Raw genomic sequence first — 27,221 nt, forward strand, 5'->3', positions numbered from 1 at the left:
ACCTCACGCCTGCGATATTAGTACTTCTCCCTAGCATATGTTTGTTTGTAGTAGTGACATAATTGATTTTTTTTTGTTTTTTTAATTTTTTACGTTTTTCACCCTCCGAGTTTTTAGCCGGATACGTCCAACGATGTAGGAATTGAAAAATATACCAACTTTCCATTTTTTCATTCAAAAACATTGACAATTTGCATAGAACACATCGAAGACACGCCGCTGGCACGGTGCAATGTGAGTAAATTCAAATATCATGGCGAGAAGAGAACACGCCCTGCTCACGCTACGTTGACGCCCCGCTGCAGTGAGAACATGGCCTAATAGGAACAAGGCAGCTTTCGATATTGCGATAATTGGCACGTAGATGTAAAACTGTACCAACTAAGGTAATACAAGAATATAAGTTTATTTTGATAAAATCGTGTAAATTGATTGAATCACAACATCAAGAAGGTTATATTATATGCGTCTACACTGTATTTGCATCAAAACAGCCGCTTCACATCATGAAAATCTCATTATTTTGATCATATATTCCTTAGAAAAATGCTAAGAAGCAAGCATCAATCATGATCATGATTGTGAACGATTCGAAATGTTTTCACATAACAAACGATTTCGTTTACAATGGTATATTTTTCCCGAACGCGATAGGCTATTATTTTTGTTTGCCATTTCGTTGAAACAGTCTAAAAAAATGTCATAAACTTCTCGTGTAAGGTTTCGTCTCTTTTACTTAGTTTCAAGAACTTCTAAATAGTCTGAGATGATCCTCGGGTCCAAAAGGTTGCATTAAGTCATTTGGATCTTTCCCAAGTAGTTGAAATTGTTTCCTAATATAATGCTAAATATGCTTTCATGCGAGGTTAGTTCGGTGTTCTATGTGCAGTCTCGTCTTAGTCCAAATGCTTTTTTATGCAGCAAAGGGTGACATTACCTCTTATATACAGGAGAGGCTAGAACTTATTAATCTAGTTGTTTATTCAATTGATATGAAAAGCCAAAGCATTGCTCCATAAAGCCATAAAGCATTTTCTGTAGCGAATATCTCAGATTATCATCCCTGAAGACACATTCTACAAAAATCTCATCATTCTGATAGAAAATCCTTTTTTTTTCTCCAAAATATATATTTTTATCAAGGCTCATATGGCGTTAGCCTGACAGTTTTTCTTATTATCTATGTTAGTGATATGTAACCGATTACTCGCGGTCGGCTCGAGGTTAGTATTACAAGTGTTCTCGTAATTGGGATGTTGCTGTCTCCAATGCTCTGTACGTGTGCCCGACACGGGATACTTCCTATTGGGATGCAGCTGACCATTAATCAGCAACGCCCCCCTAGTATGTACCCCATATCTAGCGTGGTGCGTCTTCTCGACTCGAGGAATCCAGGATAGAAAGGTCACTAGCCGGCGAAATCATCAGCTCGTGTAGAGTTGTCTTGAGCGGTACAACCTTTGGCTCTTGTTGAATCATCAGTGGACTGCACAACTTTTGGCCCGTGTATCTGTAAAGAGTGTGTGTATGTATTGCCGCGACTAAGTAAAAGTTTATAGATCGGATAGGAGGGATATGAAACAGGGACACAACGAAGGAAACATCATTAAACGTTGACATCGGCGTTTCTGAGGAACAGGTATAGATGAAGCAGAAGATTAGGATCACGGCTACCTAAGATATCCCGGACGGGGATATCCGATTGTTTGCCTTGTGCTCTCAGTGCTCTAGAGAGCTGAGAGCGAGCAGCATGGAACCGGATACACAACCAGACAATATGCTCGATGTCGTGGTAGCCATCGCCACAATCACAAATATTGTTTGCTGCGAGCCCAATGCGATAGAGAAGCGCGTTTAGGTTGTAGTAGTGATTGGACATGAGCCGAGATATCACGCGAATGAAATCACGACCTACATTCAATCCCTTAAACCAAGCTTTCGTCGAAACCTTAGGGATAATCGTGTGTAACCAGCGACCGAACTCATCTTCACTCCACATGCGCTGCCAACTAACGAGTGTGTCCTGACGAGGAATGTGAAAAAATTCGTTATAAGCAATTTGCTTTTCAAAAAGTGTGCCTTCTGAAGCGCCCACCTTAGCTAGCGAGTCCGCTTTCTCATTCCCCGGAATCGAGCAATGAGAGGGAACCCATGCTAAGGTAATCTTGAATATTTTTTCGACCAAAACACTCAATAGATGTCTTATTCTTGTTAGGAAATAAGATGAGCGTTTATCAACATTCATTGAACGAATTGCCTCTATTGAGCTGAGACTGTCTGAAAAAATAAAATAATGGTCGATGGGCAATGCTTCAATGATCCCTAGTGCGTAGTGGACCCCAGCCAGTGGACCCTTTTATGAATGAACCGTCAGTAAAGAACATTTTATCAGATCTAACTTTCCCATATTCTGCCGAAAATATCGGCGGAATAGAATCGGAGCGCAGATGATCTGGGATTCCATGGATTTTTTGTCGCATGGACAGATCAAAATTGACAGAGGAATTGCAAAAGTATGGGAAGCAAAATTGGTTGGAGATGCCCGGTGAAGGGTAAGGAAATCATGGTACAAAGACATAAAACATGACTGAGGAGTCAGTTGGAGTAGATTTTCGAAGTTATCAATCACCAATGGATTCATGATCTTGCAACGGATGAGAAATCTGTAGGATAATTCTGTGAATCGAAGAGTAAGCGGGGGTACTCCTGCCAAAACTTCGAGACTCATCGTATGTGTCGAATGCAAACACCCCATTGCAACGATATTGTATTCTCTCCAGCTTGAGAATATGAATCCTGGCAGCTGATCGGAAGCAAAAACTGCCATATTCCAACACTGATAATATCGTTGTTTTGTACAACTGAATGAGGTCTCCTGGATGGGCACCCCACCATGTTCCGGTTATTGTTTGGAGAAAATTGATTCTTTGCTGGCATTTCTGTTTCAAATACGCAATGTGTATTCCCCAGGTACATTTAGAGTCAAAATATACTCCAAGGTATTTGAAAAACATCGAGTGCCTGATCGCTTTACCGGATAGGTGAAGCTGGAATTGGGCGGGTTCGTGCTTCCTAGAAAAAACGACCATTTCAGTTTTCTCCGTAGAGAATTCGATACCCAGCTTGAGGGCCCACGTGAACAGATTGTTCAGGGTATCTTGCAACGACTTTTGCAGAACGACGGGATTAGTACCCGTGATGGAAATAACACCATCGTCTGCAAGTTGTCTCAGCGTGCAGTCTCTAGTTAGACAATCATCCATATCATTGACGTAAAAACTGTACAAGAGGGAGCTTAGGCAGGAGCCTTGTGGTAGGCCCATAAAACTGTAACGAGAAGATTTCGAGCTGCCATGAGAGAAAATCATGTGCTTTTCTGACAGTAAATTGTACAGGAAATTGTTAAGAATTGGTGAAAGTCCACGATTATGAAGCTTCTCTGAGAGAATTTTCATGGAAACTGAATCAAATGCCCCTTTGATATCGAGTAAAACGGAAGCCATTTGTTCTTTGCGAGCAAATGCGATTTGGATTTCAGAAGATAGCAGCGCAATCATTTGTCCCTCTACCTCGGCGGAAGCCAAACTGCGTATTTGACAGCAAATTGTTCGTTTCGACCCACTTGTCCAAACGAAGTAGAATCATTTTCTCTAACCATTTACGAATACAGGATAACATTGCAATCGGCCTATACGAGTTGTGATCGCAAGCCGGCTTGTTGGGTTTCCGTATGGCTATCACTCTCACTTGTCTCCAGTCATGCGGGACAATATTCAGCTCCAGAAACTTGTTGAACAAGTTCAGCAAACGCTGTTTTGCCAAGTCGGGAAGATTCTTCAACAAGTTGAATTTAATCTTGTCCGACCCCGGAGCTGAATTGTTACATGAGAGAAGGGCAATTGAGAATTCCACCATCGAAAAATTCTCATAATCGCTTTGAAGTGGAATGTCGCGTACGACGTTTTGTGCAGGAACGGTTTCGGGGCAAACCTTCCTTGCAAAGTTAAAAATCCAACGGTCAGAGTATCACTTTCGTTTGTATGGTTCCAGCCACGCATTTTCCTAGCCGTATTCCAAAGAGTGCTCATAGCGGTCTCCCTTGACAAACCATTGACGAACTTCCGCCAATATCCACGCTTTTTTGCTTTAATCAAACCTTTTAGTTTGGCTTCTAGAGCTTGGTACTTTAGAAACCATTCCACTAATCCAGTTTTCCTGAATTTTTTGAAAGCGGATGATTTTTCAAGGTAGACCTTTGAACACTCCCTGTCCCACCAAAGTGATGGAGGACGTCGTCGGAAAGTGGTAGCCGGTACACGTTTCTTTTGAGCTTGAAGTGCGCTATCGTAAATCAAACTTGATATAAAGTTATACTCTTCAAGGGGAGGAAGTTCATGCATCGAAATGATTGCTTCAGATATTAATTCCGCAAATTTTCTCCAGTCAATATTCTTCGTGAGGTCATACGCAATATCGATTGACTCACTAGATTTTGATTCATTGGCGATCGATAAAATTATTGGTAGGTGATCACTACCGTGGGGATCTTGGATTACCTTCCATGTGCAATCCAGGGATAATGAAGAAGAGCAGAGAGATATGTCTAGCATGCTTGCCCGTGCAGGAGGGTTGGCTATCCTAGTTGCTTCCCCAGTATTTAAAACTGTCATGTTGAAGTTGTCGCACAGATCATAAATCAACGTGGCACGGTTGTCATCATAGAGTGACCCCCATGCTGTTCCATGGGAGTTGAAGTCACCTAAGATTAACCGCGGCTCCGGCAATGCCTCGATAATATCAAAGAACTGATGGTGGCCTACCGTAGTCCTGGGAGGAATATATATCGAAGCAATGCAGAGTTCTTTGCCATTGATTTGTATCTGGCAAGCGACAACATCAATGCCTGTAATCGATGGGATAGTGACTTTATAGAAGAAGTGACGTTTTTTGATCCCCAATAGTACGCCACCAAACGAGTCGTTACGATCGAGGCGAATAATGAAAATGCAGCTCGTCGTCTGAACAAAGCCATGTTTCACAGAGAGAAAATAAATCACAGTTAGAACTGTGAACTAAAAATTTAAATTGGTCTAGTTTAGGGATGATGCTTCAGCAATTCCACTGTATGACAGTGGTCAAATCCTTGACCTCTTGCGCTGAATTAGGCATCGAGGGAAATGAACGCTGCTGAAAAGCCACATTTTTCTTTCAAAAATGTTCTCACAACCGGAAGCAAACATAATACTATGCTTTTAAGATGATCATTTATATTTAAAGCATTTAAAATGTTATCCACAAGGTCTGAAAGCGCAAGCAGGCCAGGTAGTGGCTGTTGCTTCGACCGCGAAAATGGAACAGACGTGTTCGTTGTTGTTCCGGGAAGTGCTGTGGACCCCTGGTTGGTAGCATGACCACGTAAACCGGGAGGTAGTTGCTTCGGCCTATTCTCAGCACGTTCAGTTCGAGGCTTCATTCCAACTTGGGAAGTTTCGGTATTCTTTCTGGGGAGTGATGGAAAAGAAGTAATTTTTCTTTTCCTGATGGCACCCTGCGATGTACCGGAACATCCGGCATTGGGAGCGTCAGCAACAGGCTCGTCGTTCTGCAGAATGGAGTAGGGATTGTCCTGTGTCGTTGGCACGGAACTCTTAAGCATTTCTGCAAAAGTCCGCTTGGAACGTTCCTTTAAGGAACGCTTGAGTTTTTCCCCTCGTTGTATGTACACCGGGCATTGAGTAAAATCATGAGGAGTCCCGCCGCAATGAAGACACTTGTGCTCTTTCGCGCAAGGATTCTCATCATGGCTGTCTCCACAATCTGCGCAACGTTTTTATTGCAACAATAGGCGGCCGTGGGACCGAGTTGCATACATTTGTTGCATTTCATTACCCGGGGTACAAACAACCGAACAGGTAAACGAAGTGCCCCTATTGCAACGTAATTTGGAAGGGCGGCACCCTCAAAAGTCACACGAAAAGAGTTTGTCCGATTGAGAATTCTTTTGTCATTTTTATGTGACACAGATTTCAGTCGATCACATGCAAGAATCTTCACAGTTTTTAGTTTGGAGTTCTTGAAGCGACCGACACCATCGATTATCTCTTTTCGGGTCAAACCTTTTTCGGTTATTACGCCGTCTATTTCGACGTTTCAACAGGATACGTATACACGATACTCAATCGCAAAGAGGTCGCAGCGCGTTATTTCGTTCGCTTGGGTCCTGCTTGAGACGACAACTCGTAGTTTGTCTGGCCCCATCCCATCTGTTCAAGATTCCGTGTAGAAATACTCTATTGAAGACTATTCATTATAAACGAAAAATTTTACTATTTTTATGCAAAAATGTGTTGATCTATCTCCCTGAAATGTAATCCTTTATTTGGTTCATGGACACATGTAGTTTCTTCTAGTTTGTTATTCGCAAATATTAAACCGAATATCCGATCGCCGGATATTCGGCTATTCGGCCTCGAAGCTTGCCGGATATCCGGTATCCGTCAAAACTACCATCCGTTTCATCATTAGCTAATATCGTTTGTTTAGTTCCAGAAGAGAAGCGAAAACTGCAACACAACCCTCACGCCTTTGTGATTCTCCTGTCAGCTAGCAAGGAGGCCTAGCAACGAGGAGTAGGCAGTTATTTTCCAACTAGGAAGCACTCAACAACAGTCTTATCTAGAAATGAAACGAATATTTGATAATCTGCCTATCCGGTCAATATTTGGTATCGGGCCGGATACCGGATCTTTAAAAAAAAACATAAATTTCTCATTAACAGAAGATAAATCATAACCGGAAATTGTAATGCTTGTTAATTCTTTTTTGATTTGTAGTTAATTAAGTGTACTCTCTCTCAGATTATCATCCCTGAAGTTAATAGTTTTTTCAATTTTGAATACAAATAATTGGTTGATGTTCTTTGCATATTAAAATTATGTGGCACAAAATCTGTCTGGAAGGCCATAGTTATCGTAAAAGAAAGTCAATAAAGAGAGTCGATCAAAGCAAAATCAAAAATTGAGAAAAAATTACCGAATAATGGGAAGTGGCGAATACAATAAAGTAAAGACGGCTCAAATCGGACCATTCTCTCCTCGTGTTTTGCGCCTACCAACACATTTGGCCTTTCATTTCCATTTATATAGAAGATCATGCGAAACTAACCTGATTATTTCCCCAGTGTGTAGACACTGTTACCAACGTTAAAATCAGCAGCTAGGAAAATCACCAAATTCACCTCAATCGGCGAGCCGTTGCAATTCAGCAAACCGTGCAAGACCATGCGGCCGCCTTATTTTGCGCGCGTGAGAGAACCCCCATCTCCACTGCTCTCAGTAGCGCGAATGAGTCCGGCCGGCGTAAACGTATCTACGCTTCGTTCGCATCTGTTCTATCCCAGGTTGACCCGTGGTTGGTGACTTACTTTCCGGTGTATTTTTGTTTTAAGCGACAAACCAGCTTGGAGGTTTGTAACAGCCAATTGTGATGTGACGACTACACGCAGGGTAATCGGATAGCCTGCCTTCAGGAATTGGATCTATCCGCTGTGAATGGCTGTTAATTTGAAGTTCAGTTCTATTCAAAATATTTGAAGTGGAAAAGGAGGATCATTTGCTTCTTTATGTTCGAATTAAATGTCTCGGCTAGACGTGTCACGATTTTGTTTCCTATGGCTGGAGCTGTGTTTTCTTGCGCGTAGAATCATTGGAAGCAATGTTGCAGCTGCTTGACGGCTAAATGCTATTACTCACGCTGGAATCCGGGAAAAGAAAATCTTGTGATCGAAGAAAAGATGCAAACGCATCGTGAAACGCAACCGCTGAAATTAAGGTGGAATAATATTTCGATAAATTGTCTGTTTATTTGTGTTAAACGTGAGTTAAAAATATATCGTCTAAAAAGCTGAGGGAACGATCGAATTTTTAAGAAGAAAGAAAGAAGTTGTGCCCAAGTCACCTTAAACCAAACGTGTCATGCAATAATCGACTGCCGACCAGAGCAACAAAACCAATGCGTGCGCTGTAAGTGGTCTGAAAATCGAAGCAGAAATTGTTGAAAACAGAACGCGCTCTCGGTTGTAGTATTTTTATCGACCGATTTCCGTGTTTATCCACTGAGAAAAATTGCCGTTTGTCAACGCGGATGTCAGCCTTTCCGCGATCGTGTACTGATTTTTGCTTGTGAATGTGTGTTGTTGTGGTGAATCCTTTCGAAACGAAATGTAGGTTTGGCGTGGGACGGGGAAAAATCAGGTTGCAAAATATATGTTAAGAAATCGATTGGTTTTCGTAATAAAATTTCGTGCTAAAACATTCTTTAGAATGCATTTTACTTCGTTACACCTGATTTCATTCACTATTAACCATAAATTATTATTCACTTGCTCGAAATTTTCAAATGATAATGTGATGTTGTGCGTAAAGTAAACTATTCGGAAAATGAATTGTTGATTCGGGAAATCAAAATTTTAATGAAGTGGAGGATTCTGGGATGAACCTTAAGTGTTATCATTGATATTGGTGGTGCTGGATTATAACTTCGGTGCTGTCGATGGTGCTACTGTATTCGTTTTAGTTTGGATTCTGATTAATTTTTATTTTATTTCTACAAAATTTCTCAATTTCTTCTCCCTTCATTTTGGTTTCTCCTTCTCATTATTTGTTTGTTATGTGCTTTAACGTTGATTGAATGGAGATATTTTGGTGATGATGGTTTGAATTATAGAGGCTCGTAGACTTAAAAAATGACAAATATAAAGCATTATCTAAACCTAAACCTAAACTCTTATCTTTTGGCCTTAAATAAGCCCATTTAACGCCCTCGCTTCCACCGCCAGCTACTGGATGACTGTGAATGATGTTTTGGCGAGTGAGTGCTTGAACATAGAAACTTTGAACTGAAACACTGAAGTCGTTTTTCAGTATGTTTTGGCACAGTTATATCTTTAACGCCCCCAAAAGCATAATTTTCTAATTATTCTATGCAGTCTATTTTACAGAACGGCAGAAGTAAATCTGAACCGAATCGTTTGTGCGCATCGAAATAGAATCACGGTCAGATTTTTTAAATCGAAGAACACAGCACTCACCGCAGTGAAATACCTTCTTCACACATATTACCTAAAATTAAGTTGCACTTCGACGTTATATTTAACCCGGAAACAATGCGAGAAAATTGAATGATCCATCACAAAATCACCAACCTTTAATAAGCCTAAAAACACTCCTAAAATGACAGGTTTCCCCTTAAAAAACATGATTTCTATCATATTAGATTGCTCTAGAATGCATTGAACATTATGATATATCTCTCTAGTGAAAGTTTTGGTGGTCCATAAAACAGTCTTGACAAACAAAATTCAAGCATCACTTTGTATGTTGGTCGGGGCGAATAAAAATTATGAAACAAGTTGTGGTTGTGCAGACAAATTGAAACTTTTCGTTGCTGCTACTGCTGGCGCTGTTTTTGCATTGCTACCGGTCTTCTTGATATGATCTCCTCTCCGGTCAGATCAATTCGGAGTACAGTAGCGGAATATATCCAAATTGACAAGCTGGACAGGGGTGAGACTATCGACGCAAGCGGTTTTCACATTTAGATCTGTTAAATTTTCAGAAAAAAATCTGTATATTTGCATTTTTAACAAAAAAAAAATTGTATAAAAAATGTGTATGAAAAATCATGAGAAAAAAAATTAAATAATGGTTCATTTTCATTTTGAATTTGTTTTTCATATTTATGGGTAGTTAAAGTCGTATCAATACAACAAAATAATCCATAAAAGGGTTCTCTGAATTCTTCTTAGATGGCACTAACGTTCTTAGAGGAACTTCGCCATCTCAACATAGTATTACTTGCGTCATTTTTATTCTGAGTGGCAAGCTCTAGAACACGCGTGATCACTGTGCAAGACGAAAAATTCTCCCGACCAGAACGGGAATCGAACCCGAACTCCTGACATGTTAGGTTTGACGCTAACCACTCGGCTACGGGAGCATCCTCTGAATTGTATGATGATTATATATGGTTTTGTTGAACATTTTTTGACAATTTCTTCCTTGAGGCTCCTCCTTGATCCGATACATAGCTCTGCGTTTTCAAAATAAAGTCTATAATTTTGGGTACCAACCGATTTCCGGACTTTGTTTTGTTAGCATTGTAAAGCGAAAATATTCGCTAAACACACGTTGATGAATGTTATCAAAAAGTGTCCTACAAACAACCTAAGGAATGAATACAAAAAAAAATTCATCACGACTTTTGGCATTCAACAACTGGGACCAACTTATATCTGAGTCACTCAATTTTTGTCCCATAAGATTCGTCTTAAGTAGCCTGAATTCATTATCCTAGGCTTGTTTATTAGCTGCTTCGACGAATTTAGGAAATTGGCACATCAAATCATTAAGGTTTGGCCGCAATTTCAATAACCGGATCGCTGAAATCAAATCGCTTTGAAATCTGTTACACGAGTTCAATATAGTAGTCACGACAAATCGATTCGAAGTTCAGATTCCTAGCTGCGTCCAACCCTTTTTCAGCTTCTTCTGTATCGATACCAACGTAAACATCCTCAGGCTTCCCCAAGTTACCCAACATGATCGACAATAACATTCTTGTCTCATTAAAAAGTTTTGCGAGCTTTTGAGAACTTTCTGATTGAAAGATACAATTGACGTTATTGATAAACAGTTTAGGAACATCATAATCGGTTTAGGTATAGGATCGTTTAAATGAGTCAATATATATGATTGGCGGATTGATTATGTGCATACCTAATTTGGAAGAAAAATAAAAGTTTAAGCTTTTCAAATCGCTCAAGATTTCGCTTACAAATCAACGAACCTTCAACGAATGCCATCTCATTGCGTAGCGTTCAACATTTTTTGAAAATCAAGGTATCTATGTATGTACGAGATAAATTTAATATTTAAAATTGAATTTTAAAACAAATCTGTAAATTCTGTATCTTTGCTGAAAATCTGTAGTTCTGTATATACAGATTCTGCATCTGAAATTTGACAAAAAAAAACCGTAAAATACAGAATATTATGTATATGTGGCAACCCTGGACGCAATGCCTCGCTTCCATTTTGACATAGGACTTTGTCTTTGAGTTTTCACTCAACGTCACTCTACGAAAAATGTAACGATTCATTAAGGCAGTATTCTAGTCTAGAAATTTGAGAAAAAAACATTATTTTTTCTTCATATTTCTGATGTTTAGGCATACAAGCAGGGTTGCCAACTAAAATTTTAAAAAATCAGGAGGAATGAAAATAAAAATCTGGATAAATCAGGATAGCTCATAATGGGTTGTCCGAAAAGTTAATGTCGGTTTTTGGGAAAACAAAAACATAATTTTCAATCAAAGCATTATAATTTAATTTTATATTCATAGTTCTGTTTCGTAATCTTTCGCCATCTTACACACAGCTTAAATATTCTGTCCTCCCAGAACCTATTTGCTTCCTCGACGAAAACTGCTGCGAGTCATACATGTGAAAAACAGGTTGCTTGGTTGTAGCTCATAATACCGAATCCATTCCAAATCCCACTAGAAACAGAATATATCTTCCTTCGGGCGAAAACCAGATATGTAAAAGAATTAATAAGCATGGTATAAATAAACATATAAAATCCTTTTTTATATTGACTGTGAATTTAAAAGCTCTTGAGTCTTCTCTTGAGTAATTTTACACTCTGAAATGTATTCCTACACTAATAACTCTGGGGATACATCTACATACACATTATCTTCAATGAAGCAATGTTGTTCCTCAAACTTAATCTCGTTGTAATTTCATAAATTCATCAGACAATCTGGTTTCATAAAATTTCCTAGCACTGTTTTGAAAAGCCACGAAACAATTGAGGGTAGAGAGGAAAAAAGGTAAGTACAGCTTTGCGTCTAGAGAATCTAACTTAATATAAGATATATACAAGTTCGAACCGGAGAACTATCATGGCAGAAAACTTTGACATGTAAATCAGTATATTTATTACTTATAATGTAAAATGTACAAAAATCAGGAAAAATCAGGATCATTTCAGAAAAATCAGGATAAATTGAGTGTTCGTTAGGATATCAGGGAGCGTGCTAAAAAGTCTGGGAATTCATGTAAAATCAGGAAGGTTGGCATCTCTGCATACAAGAATATACTCTAGAAGGACTTTCAGAAAATTCCATTATTTACCGAGTTATAGCCATTTAAGTGATGCGGAATTTCTTCTAGTACGGCCATAACAAATAGCTTTGAACTCAAGTTCTAGTGAACTGTTATGTCAAAACTATGTGAATACAATCTGTATGCATCTCTTTATCGCATGAACCAATAATTTATAGTTTTTTATTTTTACTATTTTCAAACGATCGGGAAACGTAAAAAACACGTTTTTTTTTTCCAAAATATATATTTTTATAAAGGCTCATATGGCGTTAGCCTCACGGGGCCGGGAGTTCAATACTTTGACAATAAAACAGTCAGTAAAACACGTTCACAACAGTAACAGTAAAAAACACGTTCACAACAGCTTTTTTTTTCTTCAAACGGCCGCCATTTTTTCAAAAAAACATGTTTTTGACTTGTCCGAGATTCATGCGATAGCGGCATCTTTACTGATTCAGAATTTGTCCGTTTTTTTTTTTGGTTTCAGATAACCAGAAGGGCTGGAATCGTGTACGCCATGACACAACTTTTTTTGAGCCCTCTCACATTATCATCTCGTAACTACTCCAATTCCGATTAATTTTTGTTTTATTGTTTAAAGATAGACAAACAAATAATGGTATAATGGATAGTAAAAAAATCCTTTGTTTTATATTTTTCGGAGCTCGTAAAAACGTCCGAGATTCGTGCCTCTACACTAGAAGTGAAGCCAAACGCATATTACTCAAAATCGTTATTGCGACATATGTTGTGCTACATACCATTAGACAGGAAATTTATCCAGTATTTTTTGCTTGAAACACGAACAAAAAATGTAGTGAAAAAGTTAAACAATTCGACGATTAGCTCACAATGTGAGTCGATGCGTATCATGATTTATTTTCCATTTTTCGAACCAACAGGTATTTATAAGTTGACAGAATCAATGGAGGGATGCTTTTGGAAGATGGTTTCACTTCATTATCCCCAAAGTTCAATCAATTCGGGCTCAATTCACGTCTTTGTCGTGTAGGTCGTGCTACTAACAATTTATATAATTGTGGATATGATAGTATTGAGCATGTGGTTTGGTTATGTTAAAAAAATGCAATTTATGAATTTTACTGGCTGCTGATTTAGAAGTGCGAAAGGGTATACTCACGCATGTCAGATTATGATAGCTTGAGTAGTCGCGATCTTAATACAGGTCGGACTCGATTATCCGGAATTTGAGACTCGATTATCCGGAGTATTTTATTTTTGATTCTAGGAAATTTTGAATAATTTGTATAATAATTCTATATTGAATAGCTAATATGGGTATCAAAAGAAAGGGCTTGACTAGTAGAATGCAGTTATTTATGGAAAATGCAAATCCAAGATGGCGGCCACTAGAAAATGGCGAATTACATATTTTCTCAGAATCCCATCAATATTGGGTATCAATCGAAAGGGCTTGACTAGTAGAACACAGTTATTTATGAAAAATGTAAATTCAAAATGGCCGCCACCGCAAGATGGCGCCATATACAGGGTTTTCAACTTTAAATTCCGAAAGTAAATTGAAATAAAACACACTTAGAATTCGAATTTCGATGAAACTTTTATTTCAAAATAAAGTTTGGTTTATGCCATTATGTGTGAAATACAACATCATTTAAATGTCCACCTAGGGCTTCCTCGCACACCTTGATCGGGAACAGCTAATTTTCGATGACTTTCCGGCACATATGGGGTGGTATCTCGGTCATAACTTCACGAATGTTGTCTTTCAAATGTTCAATAGTTTGCGGAGAGTTGGCATAGACACGGTCTTTCGCATAACCCCACAAAAAAAAGTCTAGCGGGTTCAAATCGCATGATCTGGACGGCCAATTGGCAACACCAAAACGCGAAACTATGCGTCCCTCAAATTTCGTTCGCAATATGGCCATGTTCGGTCGTGTTGTGTAGCACGTGGCGCCGTCCTGCTGAAACCACATGTCATCCGTATCCCTATCTTCAATTTGTGGCAAAAAAAAAATCGGTTTACATGCGGCCATAGCGCTCATCATTCACAGTTACCGTCTCGCCGTCCTCATTTTCAAAGAAATACGGCCCGATGACTCCACCAGACTATAATGCGCACCAAACAGTGACTTTTGGCGGATGCATAGCCTCTCAACAATCACGTGTGGATTTTCTGAGCCCCATATACGGAAATTTTGGGTGTTCACATAGCCACTGAGCTTGAAATGTGCCTTATCGCTGAAGAAAATTTGATGCGAAAATTCAGCATTTTGCTGCTGTTGTTCGTTCACCCAATCGACGTATGCCCGACGCATTCCATGGTCACCACGCTCTAATTTTTGTATCAGTTGGACTTTATATGGATGTAGGTGCAAGTCCAAATGCGAAATTCGCCACAATGATGTGTTTGACAAGCCCAATTGCTGAGCACGCCGTGGAATCGAGACATTCGGGTCATTCTCCACACTGGCAGCAACAGCAGCAATATTTTCGGCCGAACGCACATTACGATGATGCACAGGTTTCACAATATCCTCTACGGATCCAGTTTGTTCGAATTCACGCACTACATTAGCGATTGTGTGCTCTGTAGGCCGTCCATGACGACCAAAATCCGTCCGTAATGCTCGAAAAACATTTGCCGGTTTTTCATCATTTTTATAGTATAATTGAACAAAAATTAACATGTTGTGCGATGCTAAAACGATCCATATTGTAAAATGGCAGACATTCAACTAACGATATGACGCTATGGTTGACAGCTATGTCAAACGGTTGTCAGCGCAGGGCTGTATACTTTCGGAAGCCCGAAATGGAAAACCCTGTATATTTATTTCACAACCCCATCAATATGGGTATCAAATGAAAGGGCTTGACTAGTAGAGTACAGTTATTTATGAAAAATGCAAATCTAAGATGGCGGCCACTACTAAATGGTGGATTACCTATTTTCTCAGAACCTCATCAATACGGGTATCAAATGAAAAGGCTTGACTAGTAGAACACAGTTATTTATGAAAAATGCCCAAAAATGTATCAAAAGAAAGTTCTCGACTAGAACATAGCAAATAATGAAAAATCCAATTTCAAGATGGCCGCAGTCCCCAAACAACTAATCACTTTTTGAATGGTTTCATTCAGCTTGACCTGTTTCTATGTATGTTTGAATGTTTGTTGGGTTGTCCCACATTGATAGAAAATTGACCCCGTTCCTTTTGCATGATTGATCTGAAATTTGGAACATACATTTAATTCTACTGTCATTATAAATCTGCGTATTCCATGATCTTGAAAAATTCAATTTGGCCGCCGCAAAAAAATTGCTAAATGGCTTGATTTGGAGAGTACACTACACTATGAACAACATAAATTCGAAAAGGTCGCCGCCACAAAATGGTCGACTATCTATTTTTTGCAATCCCCTCAATATTGGTATCAAATGAAATGATTTGACTAATAGAATACAGTCGGACTCGATTATATACAGACTCAATTATATGTGATTCGATTATATACAATTTTGGACTCGATTACATTCAGTTTGGAAAAAAAAATTATGGCTTATTTCATGAAGAAATGTAACCTTTCAACGTTAAGGTGAAGTTTAAGTGGCTATTACATGTACAGTGGGGTAAAAATCGTGATTTTTGAAGATTTTGTTTGAATTTTCACCAGGAATTGTTTGTATCGATATTGCAGCCAAACTGAGAAATATAGAAGTTGTGCGTCAAAGAACAAATTGTGGAGCGGTTAAAGAACTTCATTTTAATTGATAGAAACAATTTAGTTTAATATAAATTTTTAGGATAAAATTAATAATAACAAATTACAAAATTAACTACTTTTGAGTGTTTCACTTTCAAAATGTTATTAAAATTCACTAATTTAGTTGTTCCACTACTATATCCTGTACTACATGTAGTGTAGGTAAATTATGTTGTGACAATGTAATTTGCAAGACAATGCATGAAGCTTAAAATCGATCATTTGACCCCTCGTGGTAGGTTTAGTGTTAATCGCATTCTCAAAGAAAGCTGGTTTGTTCAGCAAAATTTGAAGTAACTATCACTGACTCGTGAATTGACTATGGAGCTGAGAAAGTTTTGTACTTCTATAAATCAGAACATCATCATCATCATCATCAGGATTGTGTAGCATTTTGTAGGTGTTTCATTAACACGGGCTAGAAAATCAGGCATCGTTTTGATACAGCCAAGCTACGGTTATTTTCGTATCCGAGCGAGTATGGGCATCCTAATGAAAAAAATTACAATATAAAAGAACTCGTCATGGGTAATGACGTAAAATTATGTCATTCGGGAACACATTAGGACCACAAATTGAAATTTCAAAACGACTAATCACCATTTTCTCCCATCATCGGTCGATTATAGTAGTGAACAAACACAAGCAAACAATCACACTTGAATAAATGTTCAAATAATTTAACCGTCCTTCGTTTTCCAAACAGAACTAATTTATTTATGTTGTTAAATGACAGATGGCGGTACGCTCGCTACATCAAACTTTCATCCACACATTCGCAAGTAACCTCACTTCGTGTGAACGCTATTGTCATCAATCCTGATTAAACACCTGCTGGAGAGCAATAATCTGGAATTCATCGTTAAAGCACATCGTTCATACGACTATCTCCATGTTCTTCTTCAATAGCACTAACATTCACAACATTCGCCTTATCATCGTAGTATAAATTGCAACATTCTCAGTAGTACTTGGTTGAAATTTCTATGCCAAGCAATACGCATTGAATGTATGTGACTAGCTCTGGAACATGTGTGAATATAATGCAAATCAGAAGGGTCTCGTAGAAAAAAATCCCCCAAATTATCTGAAGGGACAAAACGGATATTGCACAAACATTAAACAACGAGACCTCGCTAAAGCTAATTAATTCATAAAGAACATCACTTTCACTTTGAATTGTATCATATGCTGATTCTATATTATCAGGACAATGCCGTTCTACGATGTCGTGAGCTGTCCCAACAATTTATGATCAACATATGCGCGAACAAAACAAACAAAAAATTAAGTCATGTCGGGTTCGGTCCTACATATTGCAGGATGTATTCGGTTGGATGGAAGACACGAGGATTACCTCATACACACATTTTTAGTTTGGTTAGTCGACAAAATCGATAGGCCCTGAGGATATCGATAATGAAATTTTCTTAGAAATTCAAGATCTGTCTACTGATCAACGTATTCTAAAATACGATCGAGTCAGAATTACCCGAACGGATTACAATTTTGCACTCTGTAATCCGTTCGGCTCAAAACCAATCGAGTTGTGCAAATGTGCCAACCTTGCCATACAATTCGACATAGCCGACATTGAGCTTCGTGTTCCATTTATGTGAACCAAGAATGGTTTTCGTTTTCGTTTTTGTTATTACAATTACCAACAGGCCTGAACATTAGTGCCCTAATGATAAATTTAATATATACTATATACTTATTGTCTAAGAGCGGTATAAAAAGACTTCTTTAAATTAGAACGAGTTAGGTTGAAATCAACGGTTGAAGACGCGACACATGCTTGATACGGGCTCATTATACCCGTAATTGGTACGTGAGGAGGGTATACAAAGAAATGTGCGAGTGCGCAAATTTCGTGATGTTATATTGAAATTAATGGATTCGAGAAAGTCTGAACAGTCTATATTAGAGAGAATTAGGTCAGATATGAAGGTCGCCTTGGCGACGTCCCTTCATAAACTCAGTAAATCGATCCCAATCAGCCTACAACGAGCTTCATAGTTAGGTAGATTTGAAGGATCGTTCCAGGGTAAATTACGTAGAGCGAAACGAACAAATTTATGCTGAATTGCCTCGATGCGCTGGACACCATTCTGGTAGTAAGGCGACCATACAACACAAGCATACTTAATGCGAACCAGTACACAGTAGAGAGCTTTGATACAGTGTATGTCCTTGAAGTGTTTTGTGATGCGGAATATGAAACCCAGGAGTCTGGATGCTTTAGTGGTGATATACGAGATGAGCTCTCTGAATGTTAGTTCTGAATCAAGGATGACGCCAAGATCTTTGATGATCTCAACGCTATTTAAATGCTCATTGCGTAGTTTATACGAAAAGACAACAGGTGAACGCTTCCGCGAGAATGATATGACTGAGCATTTCGATGGATTCAAAACCATTCTGTTGATATTGCACCATTCAGAGAAAAGATCGAGTTGATTTTGTAAGTATACTGCGTCGTTAGGGCAATTTACGGATGTAAATAGCTTGAAATCATCAGCATATGCAAGTTTCTGGCACTTCACGCAAGAGTTCACATCGTTGAGATAAAGTAAGAAAATGTAAGGACCAAGGTGACTACTTTGAGGTACGCCAGATGTCACTTCGGAAGGAGATGATATAGTGTCACCGATTTTTACTGCCATCATGCGATCTGTCAAGTATGAATGTAACCAGCTCAAAAAAGAGCCGTGAAATCCGAGACGTTTAAGTTTAGCCACTGCAATAGCATGATTGATTTTGTCGAACGCGGCCGAGAAATCCGTATGCACAGCGTCAATTTGCGAACGTGATTGTAGAGAGCGGGCGATAAATGATGTGTATAACACTAAATTTGTTGAAGTGGACCGTTTGGAAACGAAACCATGTTGTTGTTCGGAAATATAACTTCTGCAGGCATGAGAGATGAAATCTAAAACTATAATTTCAAATAATTTTGAAACAGAACAAAGACTGGCGATTCCTCTGTAGTTTTTGACATCTTTGCTGCTGCTCTTTTTGTAGACTGGGAAAACATATGAATTTTTCCAAGCACGTGGAAATTTTCCACAGGATGATGAGCGGTTGAATAGCAAGCACAGCGCAGACGAAAGACTGGTAGAGTACTTTTTCAATATAATGGATGGAATACCGTCTGGACCAGGGTTCGATGAATTCTTGATTTCAGAACAGGCAAGTTGAACTCTGTTAACGGTGATTGTTGGAAGGGTGCATATAGGCAGACAAGGTACACTGTTGGCTGCAAGGCGAATTTGCTCGTTGTCGAGATTTTCGCTAACGAAAACGTTAGTGAATTGTTCGCGGAAAAGCGTACAAATGCCTTCCTTGTTTGATGCCTTCACGTTTTCTCGTATCATCACGGTAGGTAGTTCAACTCCTTTTCTTTGGGCATCGACGTAGCTCCAGAAATTCTTAGCGTTGGGTCGTAGATTGCTTTGAACGCGGTTCAGGTGAACTCTGAATAAAGCGTTGTTTAAACATTTATAGTTCTTGTTGACAACAGAGTAACGAACTCTCCAGAAATCAGTGCGGTTTTTTGAGAATTTTTTCGAAGTGAATCGTTTTACTTTTCGCAGTCGCTTCAATTGATTATTAGTCCACGGAGGATGAGGAGGATCCTTCATCGTTTTCTTAGGGACAAACGGATCAATCGCATAGAGTAGTACATGAGACATGGACATTGTGGCCTCTTCGATGTTACTGTCATTCAGAATATCATTCCAGTTGATAGTTGTGAAGAAACGATTCATTGATGTGAAGTTTGCTTTACGATAGTTGTAATTGATTGATTCGATGGTATTTGCAAAAATGAGTGGTGATGATTCAAGCAACGAAATCAGAAGCGGAGGGTGATGAGGACACAATTTTACTAAAGCAGATGGAGCTGAAGTCACTGTCGTATTTTGAACCATCTCTGAGTTCGTGAAGCAAAGGTCCAGTAGACGGTTGTTGTCGTTGAAGATTCCGCTCATCTGATACAGACCAGCAGTACTAAGATTGTCCAATAATTGTTCAATCGTACGATTCGTCGACGAGCGTAAGGAATTAGGGTACAAGTATTTTGATGCGCTCATAATCCAACTAATACCAGGTAAATTGAAATCGCCAAGTAGTAAGATGTTATCATTCAGTTTCATTTGACTTGTTATCCAAGTAAGCGAAGAGGTGTGTGTATCTATTACTGCCATGTCATTTATACGATCTGGAGGTATGCAAGAGATGCCGATATAAGAAGTTCGATTGCTGAACGTCACGGCCACCCAAATTTGCTCCACAGTGTGGCCATTAGGAGGAAATAGTTCACGTGATAAGAACTTGGAATTAATAGCCAGCAGCACGTTATGGATTTTCGGGTGGAATAAACACGCTTATAAAACGAAAATTTGAAATTAAAAATTAGCTCTACATATCAAAAGCGTTCTATGTAAAAAGGTAATACATTCTCTGCGGGGGAAATCTTGAACGAAAATCGTGTCTGGTGATGACTTTATATTGTAGATAAAGTTTTAGTGGAAATGCAACCAAATTCACAGAAAAAGCAAGTTCGGTGGTCAACGATGCGATAACACTGAAGAAATTTGTGACGCAGTTACATCGTACTTTAAAAAGTTGGACGGAAACTCGTGCCACGCTATGAAAAATGCCTCGAACGTTACGGTGATTGTGTAGAAAAATAGAAAATAAAACGTAGATTACGAAAACCACCTTGTTTTTTGTCCTAACTTTATTTTCCCGCGATTTCTGAGGCACTGAAACTTATTTTCTGAACGACCCTCGTATGTTTCATTCAACACCCAAAATATTCACTAGAAATAATTTATATGGTAGAACAACGTTAGCCAGGTCAGCGAGTATGTTATAAATGTGTCGCTCAGTTGCAAAACCGGCCATCTCCGAAAATTAAAAGTTTACAGGAAAGACGATTTTCTGTAGCTTCATTCCAGAATTATATGAAAAATAAATCTCTTCGGATATTAGCGACGTTAGGCAAGGGTGTTTGAAATCGCTCGTTCAAATGGCAGGGGCACAATTTTGAACATCGTGCAGTTTCAGAGGGGTTACAACAGTACCTGGGAGCACTATCGAAAACTTACTGTTCGCAATACATCTCTTAGTCTTCACAACAAACTCTCTCGCTCCAACCTCGTTCTGTAGGAAACCTCCTCTTGAACCTTCTTATTATGCTTGAATATAAAAAATCTCTTTGTAAGGTGAATTTGAAGTACCATTGTATGAGGAATGTATTTCTGGCACTCTTCCAATTCAGATTAGGGTAGTCTCTTCTCGGCTCGAATCCCGTTCCATTTTCCGAGAGAAATCCGTTGAACTCTAACGGCTGAACTAGGATCTCTATGTTCCTCAATTTCTTCTAAGTTTGGGCAAATACACGTTCTGAATTGAAAGCCCGGGATTGGGGAAAACGATCCCATCTTTTTCCATCTTTTTCGATTGATTAGGTGTGCACCGCGTTACCTAGTATTGTAGCATAAACATCATCGTAGTATTTTTATTTTGGCATCCACAGCCGTCAGCCACTCATCAGAGGACAGTAATTCCGATGAAATCGGCACTCTGTAGCCTATAATATAGTGCTGAAGCAATTTCATTTTAGATCTTTGGGTATTCGTGATATCCCTAAGTGTAAATGAACACATTATTTTTCGCCGATGAGTTTTACTCTCTCATTCAGTTCTAGGCATTTGGAGCACACGTCAGTTCCCGGTGACCCGAACCCAATGTTGAATTTTGTGTTGAAAATTGTTCTGAAATATGATTGGGTTACCTTTTTGATCTGAAACTGCAACAACCCCTAGCCTATATGGCGAATTTTGAAACTCACGAGAGAGGATTTGCAGCACATCATGATTTTCCAACGCGTGTTTAATAGGGAACTTATTAATTTTGGCGCTATTTCTCACTGCCAATAAGTGGAACAATGTATCTAAGGTCTAAAAAACCGAATTTCTCAAATTTTAGTGGTTGGCCGGTTTTGCACCAGACGACACAAATATCAATAATAACTTCAATGTGCAAGCCATTCGGTATTATTATTTTATTTATTTTTTCCTTCTTATTTATGTAGAAATACATTGTTGTTGCGCAAAAATATTCATCTTTTTTAGGTCATTCCGCCTTCCCGATGTCATATCAACGGGAAAGCGCATAGTGCCGCTGCCTCTCTATTTTTAGCATCGGCCAAATTTCAATACACCCACAAAGAGTCGGTCCAAGCCTCAGTTGAGTCTGCTGAGTTGGCTAAGCTGGATGATTCATTCATCGAGCAGCGTTGACTGACTGCAGCTTACCGTTTTTTTTCCCGCTCGTGTTCACGAGGTATTTCGAAATCACCACCAGACAGATTTTCGTCACGCGTCACCGTTCGGAGTGTTTTCCCTTTCTATCCGAGATGTTTTATTTTCCGTACTTTATGGCATCACAGAGCGAATCTGACGAGGAAAACGATGACGAAGGTGGGGCCGATGTTACGCCAAAAAATGTGAACTCAATCCACGGGCAAAGAATTCACAGAGTTGACCGATCGAACGCAGCGTGAATGCAATGAAAATGTATCGGATGAAGTAAATGCCGTCCGGACATCGGTGCTTCGCTCCGAAAAAGTACGCAGTTTTGCTATGTTTACAGTTGAAATTTTCCTTCCTAAATTTTGTTCTGTTACATGTTACTCATTGCAATGGAAATGCGAGCCAAGGTTGGCTTGAAATGAATAACATTTGGAAGGAAATTGTTTGAGATATTCGATTATTCTCAACAAAATTGGTCAAGGTAATGTTTGGTGTGGATGCTGACTGTTTATACAACACCTTCTGAGAATATATATGTCAGAGTTGTGTGTTTCGAACGGAATTATATTGTAAACAAAGAGATTTCAATTTTATTACCTAATTAACACGATTCTAACAAATTCGCAATCGGTATGTTGGAAGGTGCGTAAATCATTTTGATGATCGTTTTGCACTGAGTTGATTTTTAGAGCATCTCTCAAATACAAACACATTTTCTGAATTTTCGTGAAATTACGCATTGACTCGACTCGCATGTGCACGAATCGTCTTATTCTCAGGCCCGCGCACTCCCTGTATGAAAATAATTACAAAATCGGTTAACCACAATGCACAAGCTGTACTCAATAATATATTTTCCCTCTTGGACACTGGTAAACACCGCTTGCCCGTTAAGTTGGCCACGGGTCTGTGATGATTGAAAATATAGGTTAAGCGTTGATTTTCTCGCTTTTGCAGCGAAAACGCAAGCCGGAAAATAAGCGGCAAATGTCAACGTTCGTATTGGGTGGAGAGTTGCGCACTTTTCGAGAGATTTGTTTTTACTATCCCTCGTTTGGTCGTGGTCGCATTTGTGGCAACCAAACACGACATGGTTGAATCTCTATGGGAACAAACCGATTAGATAACTTAGGAGGAGTCATGTGATTTTCATTTGCATGTTTTTTTTTTTTAATTTTATTATTATTCATATCAACGGATACAATAATGGCTTAATAACGACTACTTACTAAAATAAACTTACATTTTACTTATATGCATCAAAACGGAAGAAAATAATTAATTGTTAAACAGTGGACCAGGGTCATGTCCCTGAAATGTTTGCTTCAGATGCTTCAGAAATTATGTATGCGATATGCTCGCGAAACGTAAGTTTTGAGTCGAGTATGATTCCTAAGTCCTTATTGACATTATAAACATAATAAGCTGTTGAACGTTTACAAGAGAAGGATATTATCGAGCACTTTTTTGGGTTCATTGGACATTTTTGGCGATGCGGCAGATTTTTCGTTGTTCCCGATATACGTAATCGTACGTCAAAAAGATTTTACTCAAACACAAAATACAAAAATGATAGGACGTTGTGTTCAAGATACGACCGCATTGTTGACGTAGAACTATGCTGTAGTTTAATTCAAGTCGCTTGTTTATAACTGCGGATATTTTTTTATAATGCTGAGAAAATATTTGAAATAATCATTCTTTTTTTATTACATAATTCATTTCTTTTTTTTATTATAGAATCATTTGACGATAATTGTTTGATGATTCATTCTTGTGCTCGCAGAACAATTCACGCTTGCGCAGCTGTCATCCTTAGTGGAGAAAGTTTTTCTACTGGCAAGCGAAACCAAATCACATACAACATTTCAGAACGACATTTACTTTCTTGGTGACTAAATTAACGGAATAAACTATATCTGTTAATCTCAACAACCTCGAAAAGAGTAGCACTGTTTCATTATGATAAACTGACCAGACGTCCCGCATTTCAACAAAATGTCCCGCGTAGGATTACGTCCCGCGAAATGTCCCGCATTTGGCAGAAGGAACGAAAATGTCCCGCGATATCAAAATATTTCAGTATTACAATTTGATCATGTTGATTTTCTCAAATGAATGAACCTCAAAATAAAACTTTTATTTGTCAGAATGTTCAAGAGCGCTTCCAATGTATTCAATGATTAATACGTTGAGCTGGTTGAGCAGTTTCACTTTTTGTTTAGAGAGTGTCAACAGGAAACGAAAGCAAAAAAATCGGAAAATTGATTTTTATAAAGGTTTGATTTTTATAAAGATTTATAATGATTTTTATAAAAGTCCCTTATTATCCGCAGGGACCAACGTGAGTCAAACGAAAAGTTCATCTTTGGTCCTCTAGCTCGGTCAGGGCTTAACGTGTTAAATAAACCGGAAGAACTAGTGTATGCTGGACAGGAAGAGGCAGGGTTGTTTGATGAAGTATCGCAAATGAAGCAAATGTTGGCCGGAACCTCAATCGTGGCTGATGAAAAGATGTATGTTTTTTTTTGTTCTTTTACCTTTCCGTGGCTTTGGTAGTTAGCTATCTCTCCATTTTGGCCATTCGCTTAAAAGTTTTCTATAGGCCGCAGCTGGGGTATGTTGGGAAGGCTGGCGGTCTACGCGACAATGTTTATATCCAACCGATCCATTATCTATTCTCCAGTGATCTTTTGACATAATAGGCTGATCCTCGTTTCGGCATAAAGACCACATCACCTTCGCAAGTTTCGGCAAGCACTTCGTACTCGTTACCCGTTCACCATATGACTCGAAAGAAGAGCGGCTTGGACATTCCCTTCTCGTCTGTCAGAGAAGGACCTACTTCGAGAACTTGATGTGGATGATATATTCGACGTCATCGCTTACCTGGGGAACGTAAAGTACCTGGTCCCCGGCCGTTCGTTGAATTCTAGCATCAAGCACGTCTCGTCTTCCATTATGAGCACGAAAAGAAGTTTTTCACCAGCACCTGAAGCTACTACTTCTGGGTGATTGACTGCTGCTCAGATACTGCCGGTCTCGTCTGACGCTTCCGCATAGAAAAGTCCATTTTGGCCAGATTCTTCCTCACCGTTTGGCCGGTTGTTTCGATCTCCCGGCTTGAGGAGCGACAGGAAGAGGATGTTGTAAATACCAGATCGGCTATGTCTGGCGGACAGAAAGTGTCTCAGGATGTCCAACACCTTTGCTGTGGGGTAAAGCTGATAGTATGGAAAAATCATGAAGTTGCTTGACAGTGTGCTGCCGCTTATCAACAGCCTTGAATAATATTTTTTGTTGGCTTAATAAACGTAATATTTAAGAAAAATTTGTTCCATTAAATTATTTTTTGCAGTTTTTTTTTTCATTGCCATCCGAAAATAGTCCATTTTTTTAATGCATACGTTAACACTCAATTGGATGAAAAATGGATTGAAATTTTCGAGCATTCCATTCGGTAATTTGAAGAAAATTGTTGAACTTGAATCGTGCTTGCCAGACTTTAATGCTCTAACTGAGCCAGTGATTTTCAGGCGTAAGCAAAATCTAAACCACCGAAAAATCACAACAGAAATTGGTGCACAACCTTAACACCTGATTCACCATTGCGTCAGTTTAATGCATTGATGACAGAAAACAAACAGTGTAAACTGCTTGAAAAAAGGCTGAATATTTGCCTCAGCAGAGATTCATTACCAATACCCTAGCGTAAATATTTCCCTCCGGCTATCTTCTTGTTTATATTCATCATTACGACTGCATAATTTGCAACACCAAACAATCATAAATCATAGCATAAAAAAAATAGGCGATTGTTGCACCGTTACAGGGTCAATGCACACGGGAGCAGATACAAATGGGGTTTCAGCGTAGCGAAGATGCACTATTTTTATGTACGGGTTATGAAGCACGCACGTGCGCATACACATATCCATATACGATGGATTGAAGCAACTAAATATACATTGCGGTCTTCTCAACAGAAACCCTTTCCGTTAATATTGCCAGTCTAAATTAGCTTAGCTGTTATCCTTTGTGGAGAGAGTTTTCCTACCGTCATGCGAAACCAAATCTCTGACAAAATTCCAGAACATTTATTTCTTGGTGAGGTGACGATAGCCTAGCTTGATGATTACCCACACAATTGTGTAGCTCAGAACTTCAATGCAATGGCGTCAGTTTGATCCAATGATTGCAATACCAGAGACATCAGCGAGTGAGTAATTTGGTCGCGTCCACAGCTCAATCCGAAACGAAGACGTGTGATGACACAAAACAAGGAAGAACAAGTGATATCATTGCCTTGAATACAGAACGATACTGAAAGTTTACCTTCCTTCTGTCTTCTTCTTAAAACTTCTTCAGTTCATTCGTCTGTAACCTTCAAAAAACTTTACTTTATCCATAACATTACTCCTCCACCTTGCCTTGCCACCTTGCCACCTTGCCACCAAATGCCTTGAAAAAGGCATTTGATCCCTCGCCGTCCAGCTCGCCCAGCAACGATATTGTTCAGTCGATTTCCTCACGAAGAATGAAAATTTGCCTCAGCGAGATCCACTGTTGATACTCTAGGCAAATATTCCGCTTCGTTCTTCTTCTTTTCCTTTGTTCACGGAGACTTTACATCTTACGATTTCCCCTTCGTTGCTCGTTATTGACAGCTCTGTTCGGGAAAGCACACAAATGGACAGAACAAATGTATGAGGAAATGGGAATGCTTCAAATTTTCATTAATTCGAATTATGTACAGGCTATGGGATTATAATGTACAGTATATCAAACAAATCTTAGGGAATTTCCGATTCGTTTGGTATGTAAATAGCCAGAAGCCGTTCGCAAAAATAGTTATTAACGTCAACTTTATTTCATAAAAACGTGACCTGTTTTCTGATTTGGCACCCTAAATGTAAGACGTAGTTCTACATAAAAAAAACAATATACATATATTTGCGGTCTGCCATACAAATGA

This window comes from Toxorhynchites rutilus, chromosome 2 (assembly GCF_029784135.1).
Source record: "Toxorhynchites rutilus septentrionalis strain SRP chromosome 2, ASM2978413v1, whole genome shotgun sequence".
NCBI lineage: Eukaryota > Metazoa > Arthropoda > Insecta > Diptera > Culicidae > Toxorhynchites > Toxorhynchites rutilus.